This window comes from Anguilla rostrata, chromosome 6, assembly GCF_018555375.3.
Source record: "Anguilla rostrata isolate EN2019 chromosome 6, ASM1855537v3, whole genome shotgun sequence".
In the NCBI taxonomy this organism is placed as follows: Eukaryota; Metazoa; Chordata; class Actinopteri; order Anguilliformes; family Anguillidae; genus Anguilla; species Anguilla rostrata.
Genome location: NC_057938.1, coordinates 5,337,623 through 5,352,543, shown reverse-complemented (window position 1 = coordinate 5,352,543; position 14,921 = coordinate 5,337,623).

Genomic DNA, 14,921 nt, shown 5'->3' with positions numbered 1-14,921 from the left:
ATTCATGTATACCTTGTTGTCAACGGTTATGCAAATCGTCTCCACAGATAAGTGAAGATTTAAAAAAGAAAACAGACAGAATCGGTGTTATGGGCCGCTAGGAGGATAATTCTGTTGAAGTAGGCTGGTGAACTACGGGGGTGAAAAACAGCAGTGGTTCCGGAGAAGAGTCTGAATTGAGAGAGAAGGTTGCAGCTATAAGCAGAAAGACACGTTTGGAACGCCACGTTGCGATAAGACATCTATAAACGTTGTTTGTTTGTTTGTTGTCGCACACTGCCAAATGAAAATAAGAAGCAGACGTATGACCTTTGACACAAGTATAGCTCATGCCGTTTTCTTTCCCAGCAGCATGTGGAGTACAAACAAAAAAAACCCTGGAATATTTGTAGAAAATTGTAGAAATAAGCAGACATGCACAGATTATTTGAGAAAAGAGATAGTAATTTGAGAGCTGGAGAGAAAATAGAAAGGAGAGGGGGAGAAGTAAATATAGAGGGAGGCGAATGGAGAGAGATCAAATAGAAAAGTAAATTGCAAATAAATTGCCGATGCCATTACTCGATATTTGTAGTAAGTGAGTAGTTCTCAAATCCTCCCTTTTTGCAGTGGTTACAAAACAGCTGCTGCAGCTGTTCTATTTATTTAACAAAAATTGAAAGTAGGGAGGCAAAATCCCCCCATGCAGTGGTGAAGATGAAAAGTCTCACAGTGGCACAATCAGTATAGGTCTTCTGACAAGATAACCAATCACTCCATATCGATTGTTGAACTCAGTGTGGATGAATAAGTCCTTCCACTGTGTTTTGCATTGATATCCACAGGGCACTGTCAACAAATCAGTACTGGGAATAAACAGAGATGCATCACGTAATAGAAAAACAACCAGGGATTGGTACACAAATCATAAAGCTAAACTAAAAAGAAGTTCATATTTACATTTTTAAGGCTTAGTAATAAACATGCGAAATTCACCCTTTTACCCCAGACCGTATGTAAACAACCACTGCAGCTGAAGTCACACTCTCCTCTAGTGACTTCTAGGGGGCGCTGATGCAGCCTGAGGAACCCTGGTTTACACCTGCCCTACCCCTATGGTGCTCACACAACTCCAAGCCAGCCCAGCTGGAACCCGACTGAATTTTCTTTAGGCTGTAGCAGTCTCTGAATGAATTTCAGCCAAATTATGTGGCGTTGAATCCTAAAACTAGGCCTGTATCCACATTATATGACCAAAGTTCGCAAGACGACCCTAAATTTTAACATATGAGTCTCTATCTATGATTTTCAATAACAATTTATACAAGTTCTCAACTCCAACAGCAAAGAGGGTAGATGTGTTCTGAGTTTTGAACCATGGGGGGGGGGACCACACGAGATACGATTAACCCACCGAGCCAGGCACCAAGGCCTCCGGCTAAGAGGGAACCAATCACATACTTGCTGCTTCTCTTGGGGGTGTCATCATATTCTGGGGCAGAAATTCATGTCCTAGCTTTAGCCTCTGAATTCTGTTACGCACCCTCGAGTCGTATCCCTTGCCAGCGTTATGAAAAAAATCGACAAAATATCGTAAGCAAAAATGTATGTATATTTACTATAAATTACACCATTGTCAATTTTATTAACAGCTGTCCCACTGCTGTGAACTCCTTGTTACAGAGGAGTAATGGCACAGTCATTGACAGTGCCCTGCACAATTTGCATCAAACGGGTCTCTTTCAGCAGTGTATCACTGTCCATCATATACATACTGAAAATGTATGTTATGCCTGATGAGAATGAAAAGGCAGCATTCACATTTAGCAGGTAAATGTAGGTTCATTTTTATATACTGCTACTTTTTCTGCGATATTTGCAACGTGACACGTTTTAACCACTGCCTTCTTCAGCAAGTAACAAGGCATGAGCATACGAAGCTTAAATATCATACATGGAAGAGCTAGCACAATACCAGTTCTGACATCAAATACATGTGCAGTTTAAAAATGTTGAAAATGGCAATCAATATTTGAATTCAAATAATTACCTGAAAAACATACAAATAAGACTAAAGAATAACATCAAAGTAGGCCATGTTTTTATTTATTTAATGGGCCATAAAGTCTTTTATCTTCCCTTTAATAAGCTCTCAAAGCCGTGTAATGAATGTGCCATGCTCTGGGGTGAGCAAGCAAATATGCAAACTTCTGAATGTCCTAGAAAATAAATGACTCTGGGCATCTCCCAGGAGATGTATTGCATGGAAGTTTCATTACAATTGTAAACTTTTTGGGAATAACTTTTATAAACAAATGTTTACTAATGTTTGTATCGATGCCTTCCTCTTCGCTGCTGATGTGAAGCCTGTTGGTTCCCTGTGAGGTAGCTGGAGGGCTGAGCACTCTTTAATTTCACTTAGACCCCAGGCCAACTTCTGCATTAATTCTTTTTAAATAAAGCCAGCTCAAGATGGCCCTAGATCTCTGAAATGCTATTTGAGTACAAGGAAACCAAACATGTAATGCTAAAGAAAGTTAATGAAATTATTTCATTTTTTATACTAATTACTAAAAACAAAGCTAGCAATTTTTGGAAATGTTAGAGGCCATTTGTGCAGTTTGATACCAGGCCATTAGGTTTTATATGTGCACAATAAGGTATTATTCAGCAGCCATTTTCACTGTCCTTGCCTGGTCCAGAAATGGATTTGTTTGTGTATCTTTTTTTGCCATGTGACTCACCAAACCAAACATTTCTGATCATCATTTTAAAAAAAAAATGTTTTGCTTGAGAAAGCATATATATTATGCCATCATTTATTTTAAAAGCATGCCAAAATATGGGAAATATCCCGTGAAGCAAATCACTTATTTAAGGTAAAAGTAATTTGTTTGATACTCATTGTAAAACCCTTAAGACTCACTGCAAGTGCAAAAATGTTACTAAAAGAGAACTTGTAGTCCTAGATCAGAAGTTTGTAAACTAACTTTCCCGAACTAAAATAACAAATAAATACAACAACAAAGACCACTACTGTGCAAAGGAACTATGATAAATGCATCAATGACAGGTAGCCAAATACGCAAAGACTCGCAATGTAAGAATTAAAGTAGCTCATCATTTACCGTGGTTAGATACAGCACCTCATTCATGGTGAGCTAGACTTCAGTGTTAATCCATTCGCTCTCACAAAAAACTTGAAATGTCATTGGCAATTATGTCTGACAGAGAAGACTATTTTCAGAGACCCCTTTAATACACATTTAATCCATTGTGTGCCTAATGGGTTTCAAAAGATGTGTAATGCCTGTTCAAAAGAAAGGGACAATGTAGATTTCAATGGTTTTTCATTTTGAAATTGAAAAGCTACAGGGTTTTTTTTCATTTTTCTTTTACAATACCGCTAATTAAATATAATATAATAGACTCATTTTTTGACAGTGGTAAACATCTTTATTGGAAAAATAAAAGATGGAGCTTGCAGCTTTCTTACATTGATTGCATAACCTGCTAAAGCAGTGTTAACTCAGAACAGTATTAGCTAAAGACATCAGTGACTCAAAGCAGTGAGCAGTGTCCCTTCAGGTGAGTGACTCAAACCAGTGAGCAGTGTCCCTTCAGATGAGTGACTCAAAGCAGTGACCAGTGTCCCCTTCAGATGAGTGACTCAAACCAGTGACCAGTGTCCCCCTTCAGATGAGTAACTCAAACCAGTGACCAGTGTCCCCCTTCAGATGAGTAACTCAAACCAGTGACCAGTGTCCCCTTCAGATGAGTGACTCAAACCAGTGACCAGTGTCCCCCTTCAGATGAGTGACTCAAACCAGTGACCAGTGTCCCCCTTCAGACATGAGTGACTCAAACCAGTGACCAGTGTCCCCCTTCAGATGAGTAACTCAAACCAGTGACCAGTGTCCCCTTCAGATGAGTGACTCAAACCAGTGACCAGTGTCCCCCTTCAGATGAGTGACTCAAACCAGTGACCAGTGTCCGCCTTCAGATGAGTGACTCAAACCAGTGACCAGTGTCCCCCTTCAGATGAGTGACTCAAACCAGTGACCAGTGTCCCCCTTCAGATAAGTGACTCAAACCAGTGTCCCCCTTCAGATGAGTGACTCAAACCAGTGACCAGTGTCCCCCTTCAGATAAGTGACTCAAACCAGTGTCCGCCTTCAGATGAGTGACTCATTTCAGCACTTTTCTTTTGTGTGCCTGTAATATGCCTTGGCACATTTTCCCTTACCTATGTAACAAGACCGATATTAGCAATAAATCAAAAAAAAAAAAAAATGATACAGTCCTGGCCTTTATTTCAAAATGTAGTTTTGAAACATAATGTTTCACAATCTTTATGAAATTAGGTTGCCGTGGGTCCTGAAATCAATGATGTAATGCTCAGTAATGCTTAGCGTAGTACAAAAAAGTGTGGCCTTTCTAGTGTTAAGTCTGTTACACCAGAGAGGGCACACTGCAACTGATATAAACAGGAGCCTCAGTCAGCCATGAGAATAGCATGCTCCGTTAACATATTTTTTCACAGGGGACACTTGCTGCCAACACTGGCTACATTTAGAGAAATTAAACAGGCAAGAGGCCTCACTTGATGTCAGGTGAGTGGTGTGCGAATGACACTGTGGGTACTGCATTTCGACTCTGCGCCACTTTCCCCACAGTCTCATTCGGTTTCATGGTCTGACTGTGGTCTACAGGTAATGATCCATCATTATCAGCCGAGGGCTTTGATGTTATCATTTTAACCTCTGCAACTGCTGTGGTGCACAATCGTATGCCAAAGTGTACTTGACTATTTTTTCCCCCCATAATTGCATGCGGTTTTATGGATGCCCCAAGGGATTTTGAATAAGAGGAAGGTAGTGAAGCAGGTCAGGAAGTACATGGAGAATAATTTTATTTTTTTGTATCCAACAGTTCATTAAGCCGCAGGACAGATGTGTACACCATTTCCAAGATGTGTATACAGGAAAATAATAAAGTCATGTGTTTTCATGCAAAATAAGCAATTTCTAAAAGAGGCAGAATAATTTCTGTTCTTGCACTACTGATTCGCTTCTGAAACCAATCCAAAATTCTCCTGGAGTCGGAAGCTGTAAATGCTCGGCAGTTGGACAGGAAAACAGAAGATGGACAGTTAATGGTGTATAAATGATCATTTAATTACAGTATTAAATTAAAGCATTTCTCGAAAATAGTGTGAATTGTGTTTTTCCAGGCACAATTTATTCTGCTCTGTTTTTTATCCTAAACCCATGGTAATTACGTCATAATGTGATGAGCTTCCTTTGTCATATTCTTGGTTATATGAAGGCTACTATGGCTTCTATATTTTGACAATGAATATATTTTCCTGCATTACAACCTAGTGGCAATTTACCTCATGGTGAGAAACAGCTTTCAAGTATTTAGAATGAATAACAGAAAAAAAGTTTGTTATAAGTTGTTTTTCTAGTTTTTTTTTTTTTTGCAAGACAATCAAAATTGAGAATTAGTTGGCTTTTAGAGAACCAACACAGCATTTAATTTTAATCACTGCTTAAAAGAAAATTGAAATGAAAAGAAAATGACAATGAATGAGAGTTCAATACCTAAAGGATGTGTTAAAAAAACACACACCGCATTAATATCACACAGGCAATGGCTAGAGGGCTTTAGAGAGGACGAGGACAGGCCACTGATTCGACCACTGATCCCTTACAGAAGACCAGAGCAATTGATGTCAGACATCCTATCTTCTTCAGAATGGCAAAGCCTTGCTACGGTGCAGGCGATCGTGTTTACCTGCTTTCCTGCCTCGCTGCTGTTCCAACACCCTGTCAATCAAGGTTATTTAAAAGTCACATGCAATTAAATGACCTCACATGCACTGGGAACAGGCTGAGTGAATGCCATGTCTGTATTGCAATTAAAACGTTTTCAATCTCAGAGCTGGCTCAAGCAGGAAGTGAAAAGTCACGTGTGACCACTGTTTTGTTAGAAGTGTGAATAGAAATATAATGTACATTATAAATAGTGGCTTAGTGATACGATGGAGGAAATATAGTTCATGAAAGAAATGTATGTTAAAGTAAAAACCAGGCCTATTTTCAGCAGGCATAGAAACCTAAACAAAGCATGTTAATTAGTTCCGTTACAGCCGTTCAGGTTAAATGTGTTAATTCCCCTTTGCCGGGTTAGGGTTAGGGTTAGGGTTAGGGTTAGGGTTAGGGTTAGGGTTAGGGTTAGGGTTAGGGTTTTATGGTTATGGTTATGGTTATGGTTATGGTTATGGTTATGGACCTACATGCAGAATTGCATCCACAATGGCCTCTCGGCAAACATGACCAGCACAGTACAGAAGCTGCATGCTGTATGTGGTTATACCGGCTTCACTTAATGGACATTACTTACATATGAGTTAACTTAGAAAATCATTATCCACTGTGAGGTACCTTTACTGGAAGCTAGCTACCTTCTTACTCACTTACTTTAACAATTTGACTTTAAAAAATCTGTTAATTTAATTCTACTTTTTGACACCAAGGTGGCTTAGTCACAAGAAATGAAAATGGGAAAACTTTAAAAACTATAACTTGTCTGATGAGTGTTATTAAACAATAATTGTCCAGGTAGTGTCAGCGGGGATTCTGTTTGAACAGATAGGCCTACCTGTTGATGTGCTCACAGATAATGATTAATGATCTAGCAAGACAACATTTTGAGGGAGATATGCATACAACAATACTGCAATCACATTGTGTAAAAACACGGTCTATTTTATAGAATTCATTGATGGTCTATTTAATGGGATTTATTCAAATGAGCTCTTTTTTGAGGATACAATAGGATGGGACAGGCATGGAAACAGTTAACACGTTTTGCTGCTCATGACTGTACACGATGGGACAAATTATATTTCGGATATAAGAGTATCATTAATAGGAACAATATAACTATCCCTCCACATAGGTGGGACCACTGTACCACTCATCCCTATGTATATCTAGGCATATGACTGAGCATAAAGCACACAGGATGTGCTTACAGGATCTGGGACAGCCACGGAATGGTGCAAGGAAATTCCTGTGGGATCTTGTAATGCAGGACCAGGACATTGTGAGGTTTTTTTTAAAACTTTGTGCCGTGAATTCCACATTTCCACTGTCATTGTGTGCCTGTGCCTGCATTCATTTCTTCTTCTTTTTTCCCCTTTGCCTTTCAATCATAGTCATCCACTGTCGGTTTCATTCAGGGGGCTGATGCATTTAAATGCATTTTTACAGCAAACAATAACAAGGAATGACATTTCAACACTGCGGTGCACAGAATACTACACACGGACACGCTCACGCAGACACACACACACACACACATGCAGACAGACATACGCACACACACACACACACACATTCCTGCACATGGTATACATAAGGGAAAAAAATTGCAACTGCCACAGTGTTAGGACTAAAAACCTTAGGGCACATTTATTTCTGTTAGACAGCTCTGTTTTTCCCCCCTCTCAGCCTTGGCACAGGTATGATCTGTCTCTTTCCTGGGTCACATCTTCTGACCAATGACATGCTTCGCCCGTTGTAGCTCCTCCAGCACTATCGGAAAAACAACAACAACAACAAAAGAAGAACACTTGAACAACTAGCTCCTCCGTACAGTAATGTATAATCAAAGTCTTATCATAGATTTTTGGAAGAGATGCCGCGGTCATCCTCCACCAGCGCCCGCATGCATTAATCCCCGCTTTCATCTGCAGCCGTCGTCTACTCATGCCCAAACTCGACGTTCCCCTGGGCTTCGGCTGTCAGACGGCCAACGTCATCGGCGCACGTCAGCGTCGAGTGCTGCGGGGTCTACAGCCTCCGTCTTCAAGTCGCCTGTTTCAGGATCAGGGCTTCTCTCCCTTCGGTTTTTGCGGCGCTTCGGTACGTTATCGGCGGATCTAAATACGATCGCCGTGGCGATGATAAATTGTGTTTTGCCCAAACCATTCGCGCCTTCCCTCTAATGTTTACCGAGACAGACAGACAGACATAGCGCATGTCGCACTTGAAATTGTGAATAATTATTTGCATTGCAGGTCTTTTAAAAAAAAAAATTACTCTGTTATGTAATGCGTTATTACTGGCTTCACCTACCTTGTCCAAATTTAAAACTATTGTATGCAATTTGATTGACAGTGTTTTATCCGCAGTAAAAATCTGCTTTTACCAAGTGAACCTGACTCTGACAGAGTGAAATACAAGCATAGTAATTTGTCATTCGCAGAATATGTTTCTAATATGCCTCTTTAATGACGACAAAATTTAAAAACTAAATCCCATGATTAATATAGACAGCATATGATTAAAAAAAAAAAAAAACGGATTGAAATAACACAGTTCTTTTCAGCATCTAATGGCAATTATGACTAATTATCTACATACTTGAACAAGCCGGAGTGAAAGGGCTGATGTTTTAAAGGGACCCTCTTCCTTTGCCTGTTTCTCAGAGCATGCTGCACCAAGGCTGGCGGTAAGATCGCGTGTGTGCAGCACAGGGTAAAGACTCTGGAATTGCGTGAGGTGCGTGTCCTTGTCCGATGCCCATCACGCTGAAGCCTGAAGTGGCCCTTAGCCATCTTTTCTTTCTGACTCATCCCAGAACGGTCGCCCCTTACAGTCCTCAGTCTTCCTTGATTTGCACTTCAAGCGTGTGCAACAAAAATCAATGCTCGTGTCTCTCAGTCTACCGGCACCTGGTGCAAGATTGAGTGTGTTTTTTTTTTTTTTAATTTTACATAAGACACATAAGTTTTAAGAGGTGATTTAAATATTGCACCACTGCAACATTGGAGGCAAGCCAGGATATGTTTTTCGTGTGTGTGTGTGTGTTTATGTTATGAGAGAGGCACATCTGAGATTAACATTTTTGCTCCTGCGTTCTGTCTCCAATGGTCTCACAGCAAGCAGTGCAATAACCTGTCCCAAACCCTGGTCTGGTTGTCCTTCTCTGCATCATTACCGGAAACATTTAGCATTTCCTAATAAGGCGCATTTATGACAGTTCCACTGGCCACAGAAACTTAAACTGATCTTTGCTACCTGCTGAATATGAGAACACAGGTACATAAGAATGCACAATGAGAAGAGTCTTCAACAACAGACACAGAACAAGATTCTTTATGTTCTGCCCTTAAGTTGTTTCTGTTTGTGGAATGAGCCACTCATTAATGTTGAAGAGATCTGAACCAATCAGAGTGAAATAGATAGATCACTGTTCACTCTGACAGAATTTTCTTTCTATCTTTGGGGAAACCGGAAGAGTATGCACATGCAATTCTCAAACCACCAGTAGCTAGCAGCAATCTTATGTGATTTCTGAGATTGTTCGACAAAGATATTTTTTTTATGCGCTTTAGATTTCAAGCTCAGATTTACATTTTTCTGCTTGGGAACTGTATTCTCTGGTGGTGATATTTACGTGAATACATTTGAATACCTTAAATGCATGCTCATAAATTGACCATATACTGCACAAATCACATTTTTGTTTCCTTTGTAATATTCAACATGTTTAGAATGGCTGGGGTTTTATCAATAGTGATCACAATGAAACATGCATAGGCATGTCTAATGAATAAGGTCCCTGGGGCAGCCCAAATTTGAAATTCTCAAGCATTGCCATGAAAGTACATGAGCGTGCATCACATGGTAGCATCACGAGACATTAATGGAGTCTTCTTCATTCCAGAAGAGATTAAATATTAATCGTCCAATGGCAAACCATGGTTAGGAAACCTTCTGAACTCATCTTGAAAGTAGCCCGCATGCCACGCCCTTCCTTCACATCACAACTAATAGATTTTGCTAGGATGACGCCATGAGCTGAATAAATGAATGTGTGATTTTGATTACATCTCTTTTGGTCACTCCATGTGTCTCGCTCGCTCACAGCTTGCCTACCGCTGAGGCCCAGGAAGCTGTTTGATCAGTTTTTTTCCTCTAGAGAAGCAAAGGGTCGTTCTTAGATGTTCTACCTACATTATAATTAAAACAGGCCTGCTAACACTCGTACACTTCATGCATGTGGATCTTAGTTCACGTGTTCCACGTCTTCTTTTTTTGTTTTCTCTTAGAACGAGTATGTCTGCAGAGGATTAACTAACCCGAAGGCTGTCCTGCTGCCTTCAGCCAACGCCATTCCCGACAGATCAGGCCAACAGAACTCAAGTGGTCTGCAAGTTTTTTGGTCAACACAAAAGATGTTGGAGATGAAATCAGGACAAGACAGTCGGCCAGGGTGAAATATGAATTGTAACAGAAAAACCTAAAAAACAAACGGACAAAAACCAAATACAGGTATACGATTACAGGCAAGAACCCATGATGTCCTTTGTGATGAAGGGTATACAGGCAGTATAAATACAATATTTATATAAACCTCTGATTCTCCATTCAGATTTTTACTGGTAAAAAATAAATACATTGTCAGAATCATTTTATGGTTCAGTCAAAGCTTTCCATCATAAACATGTGAAATGCAATATGACCAGTTATAAAAAGTAATAATAGCTCAGAGATTGGAGTAATAATAGAGTTTGGACTGATTCCACCCCTGTCTGTACGCTCAGTTGATTTGTCAAACGGACGTAATTGAAAATAACAAATAATAGCTCTCTGAAATAGCCGCACTTGTTATCTCCGATTATACCTGACTACCATTATCAATATTTCTAATTTCAAAACGAAAGAACTTCCATTCAGTTATTTAATGTCACTAGTATTCTTTAGACTGAGTCACAGGCTGACATGCAGCACTTGAAGCCTCTTGTGACGTTCCCCACCCTCTCATAATAGAGGTTGAGAAGTTAAGCAATTTTGTTATCTGCTGTTGACCATCCTCTTTAACACTGTTGAATAACACATGGAGTTGCATAACTGAAATGCGTCAGCATTTGCAATTTTTTTTTTTTTTTTAAGTGTACAGTGCCTGTCCTCTGACACAGTGTTCCATACTTTCCCCAGGAACAAACTCTTAAAAGCAGGATCAAATATACACACCGTGGGAAGGCTGTATACTGAAACTAGATGTTGGAACATTGCTGCAGTGATTTGCTTCCATTCTGCCAGAAGAGCATTAGTGAGGCTGGGCACTGATTGGGCAATTAGGCCTGGCTCGCAGTTGGCTTTCCAATTTATCCCAAAGGTGTTGGATGGGGTTGAGGTCAGGGCTCTGTGCAGGCCAGTCAAGTTCTTCCATACCGTTCTAGACAAAACCATTTTCATATGGACTTCATTGTGTCTCCTGGCCATTGTCATGCTGAAGCAGGAAAGGGCCTTCCCAAAACTGTAGGGAAAGCTCAGAATTGTCTAGAATGGGATTGATTTGCCTTCACAGGGCCTAGCCCAACCCACGAAAAACAGCCCAAGACCAAGGGGTTTCCAGATACTTTTGGTCATATAGTGTAGCAGCTGTATCCCACTTTTATAACAATGATGTGGCTGGGAGATTAGACCCTTTCTGAATCTGTCACTGAGTTTGATGCTTATCTTAGCCAGCTACAGCTTGGCAACAGCCTACTCTGAAAAGCGAAGTGAAGGTGTCTGTTCTGGTTCTGGTTTGCTCAGCAGTACTTCACTGCATCCATAGCAACATCCAAAAAAAAAAAAAAGAAGTGACATCCAAAAACCATCGATAATTTAAGATGTGCACAGTTTTAGCAGTTCCCCCTGCTGGATCTCCAAAGAGAAACTACAATTCTAGATGGTAGAAGGCAAAATATTCATCATCGCACATACTTTACTTGACATATTTCCTTGTACGCATGTTCCAAGATTCTACCAAAAATTGCGGAAACAATTAGTGCAAGGGGGGAGCGGGGGTTGTCGTGGTAGACCGGAATCTACGGGAAAGCCAACATGGACTGTGATCCCATTGGGCCAAGAGACACATGACTGATCTGGGGTGTCTAGGTAACAAAGAGGCAGCAGATCTTTTTGACTGGCAGGAAAGTGAAACGCAGGGTCTCATGGGATTTGGAGCGGGGAAGAGCAGCTGGCCCAAAGCAGCTGGAGGTCTTGCGAGTGTCTGTCGGGATTGGATCGAAAAGTAACAGGTAGCCTCTGGAACACCTGTACTTGAAAGCAAGAGGCTGCAGATCCACCGAGACAGTGTACAGAGCCCAGAGCGTACCCAACCCGCATGCCAAAAAATATTGAACGCTGAGACCTGAAGATGCTGTAAGGAGAAGCAATTTGCCAACGTTTGTCTGACTTCGACTTGGACTCCACAAAAACATTTTTCCTCGAATTCAACTCAAGATGAGTGTGTTTTTCTCTTCGCAAACAATACAAAGCGAGATATAATAATGCACTTTTTTTTTTTTGTTTGGGGATAACAGTTACCCTTGCATTTAGTCGATTGAGTCAAAGTTTAGAACAAACTGTGACTGACCCAGGCCTGAGAGAGGGAATATTTGAAAAGAATAAATCAGCTACACACATTTAGCTTTCATCCAGAGGGATTTTAGAAAACAAGCACACTCAGTCAGGATAATATAAGCAGCAGCACATAATTAGAAACACTTAGGGCCAGTAACAGTGTACCAATAATAAGTGCTAGAATCATTTGTACTGTGCAGTCAACTTGTGTCCACAGGGCAATTAAGATTCCAGGATATTTTGTAAACTACATTAAACTGAGCTATTTTTCAGCTCAGATGTAATGCAAAGTTAGACAGAACTTTAGAACTTTGTGTGTGTGTGCGTGTGTGTGTGTGTGTGTGTGTGTGTGTATGTATATATTTATATATAAACACTGTATATATACATGTGAATTGTTTGATTACAAATCTAAACCTGTGGAGAACAGACAAATCAAGAAAAAAAAGCCTCTATCCCTAACATATGGAGCTTGCTGGATATGCCAGCACCAAGCAGCACCACCACAACATACCTTTCCCCTGTTGAATGTCAGTTGCTGCTGGATGTATTGGTGGTGGGCCAGTAGCGAGGGCGACCTTCCCTATGTACCCCCCAGTAGTGTGATGGGGACACTGTTCTGTGGGAGGTGCTGTCTTTTGGATGTCCTGAACCAAGGTCCTGGCAGTTCCACGGTCTCCTGGCTAAATTCTAAACCTGCCACCTATACACATTATACACAAGTAAGATGTTTTGTTCTAGCTTGTTAGTCGCTTATAAAGTTAAGTAAAAACAAGTAAATAAAAAATATTTAAAATACAAACTTCTTTAGCGAAGGATTTGGTTGTGTGATAGCTATAAAATCTTTTTTTTTAATTTTTATTTGTTTTATTCAATGCCAAAATTCCAATTTGGGAGTAGAGTGGTCTGTTGTACCAAAATTTCAAACGTAATTTAATACGTTATTCATTTCATCTCATCATATTCATCAAGCATCAATTTAGTTTCTAAATGAAAATCTTTAATGCTCGACTCAGATAAAAATGTTCGAAATTACATGCTCAGAAAAGAAAGTGTCAGACCCTGTCAGAATCATACCCACATTCATTACCCCTCATATTCAAACCCATTTTTGGTTCAATTTTCCCTTCTTCTCCCTTCTAAGTTTTTTCTTAGCCTCACTTAATATTTCTGTGTAAGACAGTTTGCAATCTTATCCTAATTCAGCATCCAATTTTTTTTTTGATTGATTGTTTTTTTATTTTTCCTTCGATGTCGTGAATCATAAAAATGCCCAGCCCGCATGAGTTTGTAAGACACCAAATCAAGCAAATCAAATATATATGTATGTGTGGCAAGTGAGTGCCACCCCTCCTGTTTAAACACACTCGCGGGAGACAGTTGTTTGCTTAATCAGCACTGCCGTGCTCTTTTATTCACCGATGCGTTTTACAGAATTATTTATACACAAACGCCGGTTCCGCAACCGTCTTGTTGTCAGCCCTCTCGCTCCAGCTTCCGGTCTTCCTTTAAAAACCCCAGGCTCACTGTTGAAAGCAATCAGAGGCAATCAGCGCAATTAAACAATTAACAATTATCGGCGCTGATTACCTCCAGCTGACAGTCGTGACGAAGGATCCGAGAGCCGCTCCTCTCACCCTCTCTCTCTGCAGCCGACGCTCAAACCACGCCCACCCCACCACAGTATGTATATATATATATATATATATATATATATATACACACACAATCACAATCCAATAGGTACTAGACATAAATTATAAATGATAGCAACAGTGATGCAGGAAACAAAGACATTTCATTAGAAAACAACAGAAGGAAATATCTGCTTTTGTGTCCCATTAGAACATACCAATTTAATCTCCACAAAAGAAGAATTTTCAGGAAGGAAGAAAACATTATATTCTTTATGTGGACATTCAGTTATTACTTTGTGGGAGGATTCAAATTTGCAGCAAACTTGTTTGTCACAAATAACAGCCATTGGGGCCAATAAAGAAGTGCATCACAGACCGTGGAAGCAGGAAGGTAAAAGAGAACCCTCAATTTTAGTTGCGGCTAATTCTCTTTTATGTGTTGAACTTCCTTTTTTATGTATACATTGTATTTACTGTGGGGTGGTTGCTAGGCAACAGGTACTTCACACCTTTTCTGTTCTGCTCTTTCTCAGCAAACAAGACTGAAAATAAATAATAGAAATTCCATTGCTCTGATGCCGTATCACGTATATGGACAAGATCAATGGCTCTGCCAATTTTCCTTTTAGGTAAACTGTGGTTTTAATGCAAGTCTTAATAGTAAAACAACATTAGACAGGTGCAATAATATTTGTCGTAAATACAGTAACAATTCATAATCAAAGAAAAAAACATCTTTAAAATGACCAGAAATATTAAAAACCTAAAAAGTTTTACAGATCAAAACATGACTAAAAATGTATATCTACATCAAGAGAAACATCGATCGTCTGAAAGCCATAATGCAAATATGCTTAATATTAGCAATATTGAG